Raw genomic sequence first — 16,353 nt, 5'->3', positions numbered from 1 at the left:
TGGGCCGACCTGGCGGGGCGACTTGATCAACGAACCTAAAGAGTAGACTTGGTGAGAGCACTCGGTGGGGTGACCTGATGAACAAACCTAAAGAGTCGACCTGGTGAGAGTACTTGGTGGGCCGACCTGGCGGGGTGACTTGGTGAGCAAACTTAAAGAGTCGACTTGGTGAGAGTAGTTGGTGGGCTGACCTGGCGGGGTGACTTGATGAACGAACTTAAAGAGTCGACCTGGTGGGCCGACTTGGCAGAGTGACTTCATGAACGAACTTAAAGAGTCCACTTGGTGGGCCGACCTGGCGGGGTGACTTGATGAACGAACTTAAAGAGTCGACTTGGTGAGAGTAATTTGTGGGCTGACCTGGCGGGGTGGCTTGATGAGTGAACTTAAAGAGTCGACTTGGTGGGGTGACTTGATGAACGCACTTGAAGGGTCGACTTGGTGGGGTGACTCTACGAACGGACCTAAAGAGTTGACTTGGCGAGAGTACTTGGTGGGGTGACTCGATGAAAGGACTTAAAGAGTCGACTTGGTGAGAGTACTTGGTGGCTCGACTTTATGAGCAGACTTAAAGAGTCCACTTGGTGAGAGTGGGCCTAACAGGGCGATGTGGCGAGTGGGCCTAACGGGGCGAGTTGGTGGGGCGACTTGGCGAGTGGTATTAGAGAGCCGACGTGGTGAGGCGACTCGGCGAGTTGGTTCGTTGAGATGACATGGTGAGCTGACTTGGCGAGTCGACCTGGCGAGCGAACTTAAAGAGTCGACTTGGCAACGTACTCGAGTCGACTTGGTGAGGCGACCTGGCGAGCGGGCTCAAAGAGTCAACATGGTGAGGCGACTCATTGAGTCAACATGGTGAGGCGACTCACGGTGAGGAGCTATCCTTGAGGCGACTTGGTGGGCCTACTTGATTAGTCGACTTGGTGAGCCGACCTGACGAGCTGACACGGTGAGCGGGCTTAAAGAGGCGACGGCTTGGTGGGGTAACTCGGCAAGCCAGCTTATGGAGGCGAGATGGTGAGTCGACTTGGTGAGCGCACTTAAAGAGTCAACTTCGTGAGGTGACTCGGCGAGTTAGCCCGCTGATGCGACTTGGGCGGGCCGACCTGGCGAACGAACTTAAAGAGGCGACTTGGGCGGGCTGACCTGGTGAGCGAACTTAAAGAGTTGACTTGGCAACGTACTTGAACAACCGACTTGGTGAGCTGACATGGTGAGTGGGCTTAGAGAAGCAGCTCGGCGGGGCGACTTGATGAACGGACTTAAAGGGTCGACTTGGCGGGGTGGCTCGATGAACGGACCTAAAGAGTTTACTTGGTGAGAGTACTTGGCGGGGTGAACTGATGAACGGACTTAAAGAGTCGACTTGGTGGGAGTACTTGGTGGGCCGACTTGATGAACGGACTTATAGAGTCGACTTGGTGAGAGTAGTTGTTCTGGCGACTTGATGAACGGACTTAAAGAGTCGGCTTGGCGGGGTGACTTGATGAAAGGACTTAAACAGTCGACTTGGTCGGGTGACTCGATGAACGAACTTAGAGGGTCGACTTTGCGGGGTGACTTGATGAACGGACCTAAAGAGTTGACTTGGTGAGAGTACTCGGTGGGGTGACCTGATGAACAGACTTAGAGAGTCGACTTGGTGAGAGTACTTGGTGGGCCGATCTGGCCGGGTGACTTGATGAACAAACTTAAAGAGTCGACTTGGTGAGAGTACTCGGTGGGCTGACCTGGTCAGGTGACTTGATGAACGGACTTAAAGAGTCGACTTGGTGGGCCGACTTGGCCGGGTGACTTGATGAACGAACTTAAAGAGTCGACTTGGTGGGTCGAACTAGCGGGGTGACTTGGTGAGAGTACTTGGTGGGCTGACCTGGCAGGGTGACTTGATGAACGAACTTAGAGAGTCGACTTTGTGAGAGTACTTGGTGGGTCGAACTGGCAGGGTGACTTGATGAACGAACTTAAAGAGTCGACCTGGCGAGAGAACTTGGTGGGCCGAGCTGGCAGGGTGAATTGATGAACGAACCTAAAGAGTCGACTTTGTGAGAGTACTTGGTGGGCCGACCTGGCGGGGTGAGTTGATGACCGAACTTAAAGGGTCGACTTGGTGAGAGTAGTTGGTGGGCCGACCTGGCGGGGCGACTTGATCAACGAACCTAAAGAGTCGACTTGGTGAGAGTACTCGGTGGGGTGACCTGATGAACAAACCTAAAGAGTCGACCTGGTGAGAGTACTTGGTGGGCCGACCTGGCGGGGTGACTTGGTGAGCAAACTTAAAGAGTCGACTTGGTGAGAGTAGTTGGTGGGCTGACCTGGCGGGGTGACTTGATGAACGAACTTAAAGAGTCGACCTGGTGGGCCGACTTGGCAGAGTGACTTCATGAACGAACTTAAAGAGTCCACTTGGTGGGCCGACCTGGCGGGGTGACTTGATGAACGAACTTAAAGAGTCGACTTGGTGAGAGTAATTTGTGGGCTGACCTGGCGGGGTGGCTTGATGAGTGAACTTAAAGAGTCGACTTGGTGGGGTGACTTGATGAACGCACTTGAAGGGTCGACTTGGTGGGGTGACTCTACGAACGGACCTAAAGAGTTGACTTGGCGAGAGTACTTGGTGGGGTGACTCGATGAAAGGACTTAAAGAGTCGACTTGGTGAGAGTACTTGGTGGCTCGACTTTATGAGCAGACTTAAAGAGTCCACTTGGTGAGAGTGGGCCTAACAGGGCGATGTGGCGAGTGGGCCTAACGGGGCGAGTTGGTGGGGCGACTTGGCGAGTGGTATTAGAGAGCCGACGTGGTGAGGCGACTCGGCGAGTTGGTTCGTTGAGATGACATGGTGAGCTGACTTGGCGAGTCGACCTGGCAAGCGAACTTAAAGAGTCGACTTGGCAACGTACTCGAGTCGACTTGGTGAGGCGACCTGGAGAGCGGGCTCAAAGAGTCAACATGGTGAGGCGACTCATTGAGTCAACATGGTGAGGCGACTCACGGTGAGGAGCTATCCTTGAGGCGACTTGGTGGGCCTACTTGATTTGTCGACTTGGTGAGCCGACCTGACGAGCTGACACGGTGAGCGGGCTTAAAGAGGCGACGGCTTGGTGGGGTAACTCGGCAAGCCAACTTATCGAGGCGAGATGGTGAGTCGACTTGGTGAGCGCACTTAAAGAGTCAACTTCGCGAGGTGACTCGGCGAGTTAGCCCGCTGATGCGACTTGGGCGGGCCGACTTGGCGAACGAACTTAAAGAGGCGACTTGGGCGGGCTGACCTGGTGAGCGAACTTAAAGAGTTGACTTGGCAACGTACTTGAACAACCGACTTGGTGAGCTGACATGGTGAGTGGGCTTAGAGAAGCAACTCGGCGGGGCGACTTGATGAACGGACTTAAAGGGTCGACTTGGCGGGGTGGCTCGATGAACGGACCTAAAGAGTTTACTTGGTGAGAGTACTTGGCGGGGTGAACTGATGAACGGACTTAAAGAGTCGACTTGGTGGGAGTACTTGGTGGGCCGACTTGATGAACGGACTTATAGAGTCGACTTGGTGAGAGTAGTTGTTCTGGCGACTTGATGAACGGACTTAAAGAGTCGGCTTGGCGGGGTGACTTGATGAAAGGACTTAAACAGTCGACTTGGTCGGGTGACTCGATGAACGAACTTAGAGGGTCGACTTTGCGGGGTGACTTGATGAACGGACCTAAAGAGTTGACTTGGTGAGAGTACTCGGTGGGGTGACCTGATGAACAGACTTAGAGAGTCGACTTGGTGAGAGTACTTGGTGGGCCGATCTGGCCGGGTGACTTGATGAACAAACTTAAAGAGTCGACTTGGTGAGAGTACTCGGTGGGCTGACCTGGTCACGTGACTTGATGAACGGACTTAAAGAGTCGACTTGGTGGGCCGACTTGGCCGGGTGACTTGATGAACGAACTTAAAGAGTCGACTTGGTGGGTCGAACTAGCGGGGTGACTTGGTGAGAGTACTTGGTGGGCTGACCTGGCAGGGTGACTTGATGAACGAACTTAGAGAGTCGACTTTGTGAGAGTACTTGGTGGGTCGAACTGGCAGGGTGACTTGATGAACGAACTTAAAGAGTCGACCTGGCGAGAGAACTTGGTGGGCCGAGCTGGCAGGGTGAATTGATGAACGAACCTAAAGAGTCGACTTTGTGAGAGTACTTGGTGGGCCGACCTGGCGGGGTGAGTTGATGACCGAACTTAAAGGGTCGACTTGGTGAGAGTAGTTGGTGGGCCGACCTGGCGGGGCGACTTGATCAACGAACCTAAAGAGTCGACTTGGTGAGAGTACTCGGTGGGGTGACCTGATGAACAAACCTAAAGAGTCGACCTGGTGAGAGTACTTGGTGGGCCGACCTGGCGGGGTGACTTGGTGAGCAAACTTAAAGAGTCGACTTGGTGAGAGTAGTTGGTGGGCTGACCTGGCGGGGTGACTTGATGAACGAACTTAAAGAGTCGACCTGGTGGGCCGACTTGGCAGAGTGACTTCATGAACGAACTTAAAGAGTCCACTTGGTGGGCCGACCTGGCGGGGTGACTTGATGAACGAACTTAAAGAGTCGACTTGGTGAGAGTAATTTGTGGGCTGACCTGGCGGGGTGGCTTGATGAGTGAACTTAAAGAGTCGACTTGGTGGGGTGACTTGATGAACGCACTTGAAGGGTCGACTTGGTGGGGTGACTCTACGAACGGACCTAAAGAGTTGACTTGGCGAGAGTACTTGGTGGGGTGACTCGATGAAAGGACTTAAAGAGTCGACTTGGTGAGAGTACTTGGTGGCTCGACTTTATGAGCAGACTTAAAGAGTCCACTTGGTGAGAGTGGGCCTAACAGGGCGATGTGGCGAGTGGGCCTAACGGGGCGAGTTGGTGGGGCGACTTGGCGAGTGGTATTAGAGAGCCGACGTGGTGAAGCGACTCGGCGAGTTGGTTCGTTGAGATGACATGGTGAGCTGACTTGGCGAGTCGACCTGGCGAGCGAACTTAAAGAGTCGACTTGGCAACGTACTCGAGTCGACTTGGTGAGGCGACCTGGCGAGCGGGCTCAAAGAGTCAACATGGTGAGGCGACTCACGGTGAGGAGCTATCCTTGAGGCGACTTGGTGGGCCTACTTGATTAGTCGACTTGGTGAGCCGACCTGACGAGCTGACACGGTGAGCGGGCTTAAAGAGGCGACGGCTTGGTGGGGTAACTCGGCAAGCCAGCTTATCGAGGCGAGATGGTGAGTCGACTTGGTGAGCGCACTTAAAGAGTCAACTTCGCGAGGTGACTCGGCGAGTTAGCCCGCTGATGCGACTTGGGCGGGCCGACCTGGCGAACGAACTTAAAGAGGCGACTTGGGCGGGCTGACCTGGTGAGCGAACTTAAAGAGTTGACTTGGCAACGTACTTGAACAACCGACTTGGTGAGCTGACATGGTGAGTGGGCTTAGAGAAGCAACTCGGCGGGGCGACTTGATGAACGGACTTAAAGGGTCGACTTGGCGGGGTGACTCGATGAACGGACCTAGAGAGTTGACTTGGTGAGAGTACTTGGCGGGGTGAACTGATGAACGGACTTAAAGAGTCGACTTGGTGGGAGTACTTGGTGGGCCGACTTGATGAACGGACTTATAGAGTCGACTTGGTGAGAGTAGTTGTTCTGGCGACTTGATGAACGGACTTAAAGAGTCGGCTTGGCGGGGTGACTTGATGAAAGGACTTAAACAGTCGACTTGGTCGGGTGACTCGATGAACGAACTTAGAGGGTCGACTTTGCGGGGTGACTTGATGAACGGACCTAAAGAGTTGACTTGGTGAGAGTACTCGGTGGGGTGACCTGATGAACAGACTTAGAGAGTCGACTTGGTGAGAGTACTTGGTGGGCCGATCTGGCCGGGTGACTTGATGAACAAACTTAAAGAGTCGACTTGGTGAGAGTACTCGGTGGGCTGACCTGGTCAGGTGACTTGATGAACGGACTTAAAGAGTCGACTTGGTGGGCCGACTTGGCCGGGTGACTTGATGAACGAACTTAAAGAGTCGACTTGGTGGGTCGAACTAGCGGGGTGACTTGGTGAGAGTACTTGGTGGGCTGACCTGGCAGGGTGACTTGATGAACGAACTTAGAGAGTCGACTTTGTGAGAGTACTTGGTGGGTCGAACTGGCAGGGTGACTTGATGAACGAACTTAAAGAGTCGACCTGGCGAGAGAACTTGGTGGGCCGAGCTGGCAGGGTGAATTGATGAACGAACCTAAAGAGTCGACTTTGTGAGAGTACTTGGTGGGCCGACCTGGCGGGGTGAGTTGATGACCGAACTTAAAGGGTCGACTTGGTGAGAGTAGTTGGTGGGCCGACCTGGCGGGGCGACTTGATCAACGAACCTAAAGAGTAGACTTGGTGAGAGCACTCGGTGGGGTGACCTGATGAACAAACCTAAAGAGTCGACCTGGTGAGAGTACTTGGTGGGCCGACCTGGCGGGGTGACTTGGTGAGCAAACTTAAAGAGTCGACTTGGTGAGAGTAGTTGGTGGGCTGACCTGGCGGGGTGACTTGATGAACGAACTTAAAGAGTCGACCTGGTGGGCCGACTTGGCAGAGTGACTTCATGAACGAACTTAAAGAGTCCACTTGGTGGGCCGACCTGGCGGGGTGACTTGATGAACGAACTTAAAGAGTCGACTTGGTGAGAGTAATTTGTGGGCTGACCTGGCGGGGTGGCTTGATGAGTGAACTTAAAGAGTCGACTTGGTGGGGTGACTTGATGAACGCACTTGAAGGGTCGACTTGGTGGGGTGACTCTACGAACGGACCTAAAGAGTTGACTTGGCGAGAGTACTTGGTGGGGTGACTCGATGAAAGGACTTAAAGAGTCGACTTGGTGAGAGTACTTGGTGGCTCGACTTTATGAGCAGACTTAAAGAGTCCACTTGGTGAGAGTGGGCCTAACAGGGCGATGTGGCGAGTGGGCCTAACGGGGCGAGTTGGTGGGGCGACTTGGCGAGTGGTATTAGAGAGCCGACGTGGTGAGGCGACTCGGCGAGTTGGTTCGTTGAGATGACATGGTGAGCTGACTTGGCGAGTCGACCTGGCGAGCGAACTTAAAGAGTCGACTTGGCAACGTACTCGAGTCGACTTGGTGAGGCGACCTGGCGAGCGGGCTCAAAGAGTCAACATGGTGAGGCGACTCATTGAGTCAACATGGTGAGGCGACTCACGGTGAGGAGCTATCCTTGAGGCGACTTGGTGGGCCTACTTGATTAGTCGACTTGGTGAGCCGACCTGACGAGCTGACACGGTGAGCGGGCTTAAAGAGGCGACGGCTTGGTGGGGTAACTCGGCAAGCCAGCTTATCGAGGCGAGATGGTGAGTCGACTTGGTGAGCGCACTTAAAGAGTCAACTTCGCGAGGTGACTCGGCGAGTTAGCCCGCTGATGCGACTTGGGCGGGCCGACCTGGCGAACGAACTTAAAGAGGCGACTTGGGCGGGCTGACCTGGTGAGCGAACTTAAAGAGTTGACTTGGCAACGTACTTGAACAACCGACTTGGTGAGCTGACATGGTGAGTGGGCTTAGAGAAGCAGCTCGGCGGGGCGACTTGATGAACGGACTTAAAGGGTCGACTTGGCGGGGTGGCTCGATGAACGGACCTAAAGAGTTTACTTGGTGAGAGTACTTGGCGGGGTGAACTGATGAACGGACTTAAAGAGTCGACTTGGTGGGAGTACTTGGTGGGCCGACTTGATGAACGGACTTATAGAGTCGACTTGGTGAGAGTAGTTGTTCTGGCGACTTGATGAACGGACTTAAAGAGTCGGCTTGGCGGGGTGACTTGATGAAAGGACTTAAACAGTCGACTTGGTCGGGTGACTCGATGAACAAACTTAGAGGGTCGACTTTGCGGGGTGACTTGATGAACGGACCTAAAGAGTTGACTTGGTGAGAGTACTCGGTGGGGTGACCTGATGAACAGACTTAGAGAGTCGACTTGGTGAGAGTACTTGGTGGGCCGATCTGGCCGGGTGACTTGATGAACAAACTTAAAGAGTCGACTTGGTGAGAGTACTCGGTGGGCTGACCTGGTCAGGTGACTTGATGAACGGACTTAAAGAGTCGACTTGGTGGGCCGACTTGGCCGGGTGACTTGATGAACGAACTTAAAGAGTCGACTTGGTGGGTCGAACTAGCGGGGTGACTTGGTGAGAGTACTTGGTGGGCTGACCTGGCAGGGTGACTTGATGAACGAACTTAGAGAGTCGACTTTGTGAGAGTACTTGGTGGGTCGAACTGGCAGGGTGACTTGATGAACGAACTTAAAGAGTCGACCTGGCGAGAGAACTTGGTGGGCCGAGCTGGCAGGGTGAATTGATGAACGAACCTAAAGAGTCGACTTTGTGAGAGTACTTGGTGGGCCGACCTGGCGGGGTGAGTTGATGACCGAACTTAAAGGGTCGACTTGGTGAGAGTAGTTGGTGGGCCGACCTGGCGGGGCGACTTGATCAACGAACCTAAAGAGTCGACTTGGTGAGAGTACTCGGTGGGGTGACCTGATGAACAAACCTAAAGAGTCGACCTGGTGAGAGTACTTGGTGGGCCGACCTGGCGGGGTGACTTGGTGAGCAAACTTAAAGAGTCGACTTGGTGAGAGTAGTTGGTGGGCTGACCTGGCGGGGTGACTTGATGAACGAACTTAAAGAGTCGACCTGGTGGGCCGACTTGGCAGAGTGACTTCATGAACGAACTTAAAGAGTCCACTTGGTGGGCCGACCTGGCGGGGTGACTTGATGAACGAACTTAAAGAGTCGACTTGGTGAGAGTAATTTGTGGGCTGACCTGGCGGGGTGGCTTGATGAGTGAACTTAAAGAGTCGACTTGGTGGGGTGACTTGATGAACGCACTTGAAGGGTCGACTTGGTGGGGTGACTCTACGAACGGACCTAAAGAGTTGACTTGGCGAGAGTACTTGGTGGGGTGACTCGATGAAAGGACTTAAAGAGTCGACTTGGTGAGAGTACTTGGTGGCTCGACTTTATGAGCAGACTTAAAGAGTCCACTTGGTGAGAGTGGGCCTAACAGGGCGATGTGGCGAGTGGGCCTAACGGGGCGAGTTGGTGGGGCGACTTGGCGAGTGGTATTAGAGAGCCGACGTGGTGAGGCGACTCGGCGAGTTGGTTCGTTGAGATGACATGGTGAGCTGACTTGGCGAGTCGACCTGGCGAGCGAACTTAAAGAGTCGACTTGGCAACGTACTCGAGTCGACTTGGTGAGGCGACCTGGAGAGCGGGCTCAAAGAGTCAACATGGTGAGGCGACTCATTGAGTCAACATGGTGAGGCGACTCACGGTGAGGAGCTATCCTTGAGGCGACTTGGTGGGCCTACTTGATTTGTCGACTTGGTGAGCCGACCTGACGAGCTGACACGGTGAGCGGGCTTAAAGAGGCGACGGCTTGGTGGGGTAACTCGGCAAGCCAACTTATCGAGGCGAGATGGTGAGTCGACTTGGTGAGCGCACTTAAAGAGTCAACTTCGCGAGGTGACTCGGCGAGTTAGCCCGCTGATGCGACTTGGGCGGGCCGACTTGGCGAACGAACTTAAAGAGGCGACTTGGGCGGGCTGACCTGGTGAGCGAACTTAAAGAGTTGACTTGGCAACGTACTTGAACAACCGACTTGGTGAGCTGACATGGTGAGTGGGCTTAGAGAAGCAACTCGGCGGGGCGACTTGATGAACGGACTTAAAGGGTCGACTTGGCGGGGTGGCTCGATGAACGGACCTAAAGAGTTTACTTGGTGAGAGTACTTGGCGGGGTGAACTGATGAACGGACTTAAAGAGTCGACTTGGTGGGAGTACTTGGTGGGCCGACTTGATGAACGGACTTATAGAGTCGACTTGGTGAGAGTAGTTGTTCTGGCGACTTGATGAACGGACTTAAAGAGTCGGCTTGGCGGGGTGACTTGATGAAAGGACTTAAACAGTCGACTTGGTCGGGTGACTCGATGAACGAACTTAGAGGGTCGACTTTGCGGGGTGACTTGATGAACGGACCTAAAGAGTTGACTTGGTGAGAGTACTCGGTGGGGTGACCTGATGAACAGACTTAGAGAGTCGACTTGGTGAGAGTACTTGGTGGGCCGATCTGGCCGGGTGACTTGATGAACAAACTTAAAGAGTCGACTTGGTGAGAGTACTCGGTGGGCTGACCTGGTCACGTGACTTGATGAACGGACTTAAAGAGTCGACTTGGTGGGCCGACTTGGCCGGGTGACTTGATGAACGAACTTAAAGAGTCGACTTGGTGGGTCGAACTAGCGGGGTGACTTGGTGAGAGTACTTGGTGGGCTGACCTGGCAGGGTGACTTGATGAACGAACTTAGAGAGTCGACTTTGTGAGAGTACTTGGTGGGTCGAACTGGCAGGGTGACTTGATGAACGAACTTAAAGAGTCGACCTGGCGAGAGAACTTGGTGGGCCGAGCTGGCAGGGTGAATTGATGAACGAACCTAAAGAGTCGACTTTGTGAGAGTACTTGGTGGGCCGACCTGGCGGGGTGAGTTGATGACCGAACTTAAAGGGTCGACTTGGTGAGAGTAGTTGGTGGGCCGACCTGGCGGGGCGACTTGATCAACGAACCTAAAGAGTCGACTTGGTGAGAGTACTCGGTGGGGTGACCTGATGAACAAACCTAAAGAGTCGACCTGGTGAGAGTACTTGGTGGGCCGACCTGGCGGGGTGACTTGGTGAGCAAACTTAAAGAGTCGACTTGGTGAGAGTAGTTGGTGGGCTGACCTGGCGGGGTGACTTGATGAACGAACTTAAAGAGTCGACCTGGTGGGCCGACTTGGCAGAGTGACTTCATGAACGAACTTAAAGAGTCCACTTGGTGGGCCGACCTGGCGGGGTGACTTGATGAACGAACTTAAAGAGTCGACTTGGTGAGAGTAATTTGTGGGCTGACCTGGCGGGGTGGCTTGATGAGTGAACTTAAAGAGTCGACTTGGTGGGGTGACTTGATGAACGCACTTGAAGGGTCGACTTGGTGGGGTGACTCTACGAACGGACCTAAAGAGTTGACTTGGCGAGAGTACTTGGTGGGGTGACTCGATGAAAGGACTTAAAGAGTCAACTTGGTGAGAGTACTTGGTGGCTCGACTTTATGAGCAGACTTAAAGAGTCCACTTGGTGAGAGTGGGCCTAACAGGGCGATGTGGCGAGTGGGCCTAACGGGGCGAGTTGGTGGGGCGACTTGGCGAGTGGTATTAGAGAGCCGACGTGGTGAGGCGACTCGGCGAGTTGGTTCGTTGAGATGACATGGTGAGCTGACTTGGCAAGTCGACCTGGCGAGCGAACTTAAAGAGTCGACTTGGAAACGTACTCGAGTCGACTTGGTGAGGCGACCTGGCGAGCGGGCTCAAAGAGTCAACATGGTGAGGCGACTGATTGAGTCAACATGGTGAGGCGACTCACGGTGAGGAGCTATCCTTGAGGCGACTTGGTGGGCCTACTTGATTAGTCGACTTGGTGAGCCGACCTGACGAGCTGACACGGTGAGCGGGCTTAAAGAGGCGACGGCTTGGTGGGGTAACTCGGCAAGCCAGCTTATCGAGGCGAGATGGTGAGTCGACTTGGTGAGCGCACTTAAAGAGTCAACTTCGCGAGGTGACTCGGCGAGTTAGCCCGCTGATGCGACTTGGGCGGGCCGACCTGGCGAACGAACTTAAAGAGGCGACTTGGGCGGGCTGACCTGGTGAGCGAACTTAAAGAGTTGACTTGGCAACGTACTTGAACAACCGACTTGGTGAGCTGACATGGTGAGTGGGCTTAGAGAAGCAACTCGGCGGGGCGACTTGATGAACGGACTTAAAGGGTCGACTTGGCGGGGTGACTCGATGAACGGACCTAAAGAGTTGACTTGGTGAGAGTACTTGGCGGGGTGAACTGATGAACGGACTTAAAGAGTCGACTTGGTGGGAGTACTTGGTGGGCCGACTTGATGAACGGACTTATAGAGTCGACTTGGTGAGAGTAGTTGTTCTGGCGACTTGATGAACGGACTTAAAGAGTCGGCTTGGCGGGGTGACTTGATGAAAGGACTTAAACAGTCGACTTGGTCGGGTGACTCGATGAACGAACTTAGAGGGTCGACTTTGCGGGGTGACTTGATGAACGGACCTAAAGAGTTGACTTGGTGAGAGTACTCAGTGGGGTGACCTGATGAACAGACTTAGAGAGTCGACTTGGTGAGAGTCCTTGGTGGGCCGATCTGGCCGGGTGACTTGATGAACAAACTTAAAGAGTCGACTTGGTGAGAGTACTTGGTGGGCTGACCTGGTCACGTGACTTGATGAATGGACTTAAAGAGTCGACTTGGTGGGCCGACTTGGCCGGGTGACTTGATGAACGAACTTAAAGAGTCGACTTGGTGGGTCGAACTAGCGGGGTGACTTGGTGAGAGTACTTGGTGGGCTGACCTGGCAGGGTGACTTGATGAACGAACTTAGAGAGTCGACTTTGTGAGAGTACTTGGTGGGTCGAACTGGCAGGGTGACTTGATGAACGAACTTAAAGAGTCGACCTGGTGAGAGAACTTGGTGGGCCGAGCTGGCAGGGTGAATTGATGGACGAACCTAAAGAGTCGACTTTGTGAGAGTACTTGGTGGGCCGACCTGGCGGGGTGAGTTGATGACCGAACTTAAAGGGTCGACTTGGTGAGAGTAGTTGGTGGGCCGACCTGGCGGGGCGACTTGATTAACGAACCTAAAGAGTCGACTTGGTGAGAGTACTCGGTGGGGTGACCTGATGAACAAACCTAAAGAGTCGACCTGGTGAGAGTACTTGGTGGGCCGACCTGGCGGGGTGACTTGGTGAGCAAACTTAAAGAGTCGACTTGGTGAGAGTAGTTGGTGGGCTGACCTGGCGGGGTGACTTGATGAACGAACTTAAAGAGTCGACCTGGTGGGCCGACTTGGCAGAGTGACTTCATGAACGAACTTAAAGAGTCCACTTGGTGGGCCGACCTGGCGGGGTGACTTGATGAACGAACTTAAAGAGTCGACTTGGTGAGAGTAATTTGTGGGCTGACCTGGCGGGGTGGCTTGATGAGTGAACTTAAAGAGTCGACTTGGTGGGGTGACTTGATGAACGCACTTGAAGGGTCGACTTGGTGGGGTGACTCTATGAACGGACCTAAAGAGTTGACTTGGCGAGAGTACTTGGTGGGGTGACTCGATGAAAGGACTTAAAGAGTCGACTTGGTGAGAGTACTTGGTGGCTCGACTTTATGAGCAGACTTAAAGAGTCCACTTGGTGAGAGTGGGCCTAACAGGGCGATGTGGTGAGTGGGCCTAACGGGACGAGTTGGTGGGGCGACTTGGCGAGTGGTATTAGAGATCTCCCCAATCACTTGTGACGACGCACAATCCAAGTGCTAGACGCGAGCTCGCCCTTGAAAGGCCGCGTTCCAAGACATCCCGATGACACATTGGAACGACAACCGCTGTCGAACCATTCCCAATGCTGTGCCGATCGAGTTGGCACAGAGGCGACCAAACAGCCATCCACGACACCGTTTTCGGAGATTGGCCAGATCGGCTCGGCCAGCATGGCTCGGCCAGCACGGCTCGGCCAGCATGGCTCGGCCAGAACAGCTCGCCCAGATCGGCTCGGCCAGCAAGGCTCGGCCAGAACGGCTCGCCCAGATCGGCTCGGCCAGCATGGCTCGGCCAGAACGGCTCGCCCAGAACGGCTCGGCCAGAACGGGTCGCCCAGATCGGCTCGGCCAGCATGGCTTGCCCAGAACGGCTCGGCCAGATCGGGTCGGCCAGAATGGCTCGCCCAGATCGGCTCGGCCAGATCGGCTCGGCCAGCATGGTGACTTGCTGACTTGGTGAGAGTACTTCGAACTGTCAAGAACAAAGGCCAATCTAACGTGCAAACTCTGCTACTGCGCAAACATAGGTTGCAATTATAGAGAAATTGCAAGGCCGTCACAATGGCCCGAGGCCAATGCTCTGACTACTAAGTCAATTTTCTCTTGCAATCGCACATGCCGCCGTTCACAGAGAGATCTCCCCAATCACTTGTGACGACGCACAATCCAAGTGCTAGACGCGAGCTCGCCCTTGAAAGGCCGCGTTCCAAGACATCCCGATGACACATTGGAACGACAACCGCTGTCGAACCATTCCCAATGTTGTGCCGATCGAGTTGGCACAGAGGCGACCAAACAGCCATCCACGACACCGTTTTTGGAGATCGGCCAGATCGGCTCGGCCAGAACGGCTCGGCCAGAACGGCTCGCCCAGATCGGCTCGGCCAGCATGGCTCGGCCAGAACGGCTCGCCCAGCAAGGCTCGGCCAGAACGGCTCGCCCAGATCGGCTCGGCCAGAACGGCTCGCCCAGATCGGCTCGGCCAGCAAGGCTCGGCCAGAACGGCTCGCCCAGATCGGCTCGCCCAGATCGGCTCGGCCAGCATGGCTCGGCCGGAACGGCTCGGCCAGCATGGCTCGGCCAGAACGGGTCGCCCAGATCGGCTCGCCCAGAACGGGTCGCCCAGATCGGCTCGGCCAGCATGGCTTGCCCAGAACGGCTCGGCCAGATCGGCTCGCCCAGATCGGCTCGGCCAGCATGGCTCGGCCAGAACGGCTCGGCCAGATCGGGACGGTGACTTGATGAACGGACTTAGAGATTCGACTTGGTGAGAGTAATTTGTGGGCTGACCTGGCGGGGTGGCTTGATGAGTGAACTTAAAGAGTCGACTTGGTGGGGTGACTTGATGAACGCACTTGAAGGGTCGACTTGGTGGGGTGACTCTACGAACGGACCTAAAGAGTTGACTTGGCGAGAGTACTTGGTGGGGTGACTCGATGAAAGGACTTAAAGAGTCGACTTGGTGAGAGTACTTGGTGGCTCGACTTTATGAGCAGACTTAAAGAGTCCACTTGGTGAGAGTGGGCCTAACAGGGCGATGTGGTGAGTGGGCCTAACGGGGCGAGTTGGTGGGGCGACTTGGCGAGTGGTATTAGAGAGCCGACGTGGTGAGGCGACTCGGCGAGTTGGTTCGTTGAGATGACATGGTGAGCTGACTTGGCGAGTCGACCTGGCGAGCGAACTTAAAGAGTCGACTTGGCAACGTACTCGAGTCGACTTGGTGAGGCGACCTGGCGAGCGGGCTCAAAGAGTCAACATGGTGAGGCGACTCATTGAGTCAACATGGTGAGGCGACTCATGGTGAGGAGCTATCCTTGAGGCGACTTGGTGGGCCTACTTGATTAGTCGACTTGGTGAGCCGACCTGACGAGCTGACACGGTGAGCGGGCTTAAAGAGGCGACGACTTGGTGCGGTAACTCGGCAAGCCAACTTATCGAGGCGAGATGGACAGTCGACTTGGTGAGCGCACTTAAAGAGTCAACTTCGCGAGGTGACTCGGCGAGTTAGCCCGCTGATGCGACTTGGGCGGGCCGACCTGGCGAACGAACTTAAAGAGGCGACTTGGGCGGGCTGACCTGGTGAGCGAACTTAAAGAGTTGACTTGGCAACGTACTTGAACAACCGACTTGGTGAGCTGACATGGTGAGTGGGCTTAGAGAAGCAACTCGGCGGGGCAACTTGGCGAGCACACCTGCTGGGGCAAGGTGGTAAAACGACTATGTGATTCGACTTGGTGAGCTGACTTAGGGAGCTGAGTTGGTGAGCGAACTTAAGGGGTCGACTTGGTGAGGCAACCTGAATAGTCGACTCGGTGAGGTGACTTGGGGAGCCGACATGGTGAGCGGTCTTAAAGAAGAGGCGACCTGGTGGGGCAACCTGGTGAGGCGAGACGATAAGTCATCTTGGTGAGCCGGCTTGACGAGCTGTGAGTGGACTTAAAGAGTCAATTCTTGATTTGGCAAAGACCACATGGTTAGATGACTTGGTGAGCCGACCTGGCTAGCAAAATTGGCAAGCAAACTTATAGAATCGACTTGCTGTCCCCAGCCAGGATCGCACGCCTGGGTCGACCCAACTTGGGTCACCCGACTAGGTCAACCCATCTCCGTCGCCCCAGCCTCGGGCGACCCGACTGGGTCGCCAGAGTGGGTCGACGAGGGGAAAAAAAACAAAAAACAAAAAAAATCATGGGAGGCCCTGTACAGCGAAAAGCGCTAAATTTTGGGCATTACAAAAAGAAGAAAAAAAAAAACAAGTTACCCGCTTTTGGATCACGCACAAGTTTCAGTTCACGTATTGCCGAGCCGACTCGAGGCGTTACGCCTAGCTAGCCAGATTCGAGGTAGGCTAGCCGAAACGATCCGATTTGAGAATTTTCTTTATAAAAAGAGATCATGATAGGGCTCGTAAGGCAAAAAAGAATGAA

This window comes from Cupressus sempervirens, chromosome 1 (assembly GCF_028749045.1).
Source record: "Cupressus sempervirens isolate cs-2001-9-10 chromosome 1, ASM2874904v1, whole genome shotgun sequence".
NCBI classification, from domain to species: Eukaryota; Viridiplantae; Streptophyta; class Pinopsida; order Cupressales; family Cupressaceae; genus Cupressus; species Cupressus sempervirens.
This window is presented reverse-complemented; position numbering follows the sequence as displayed.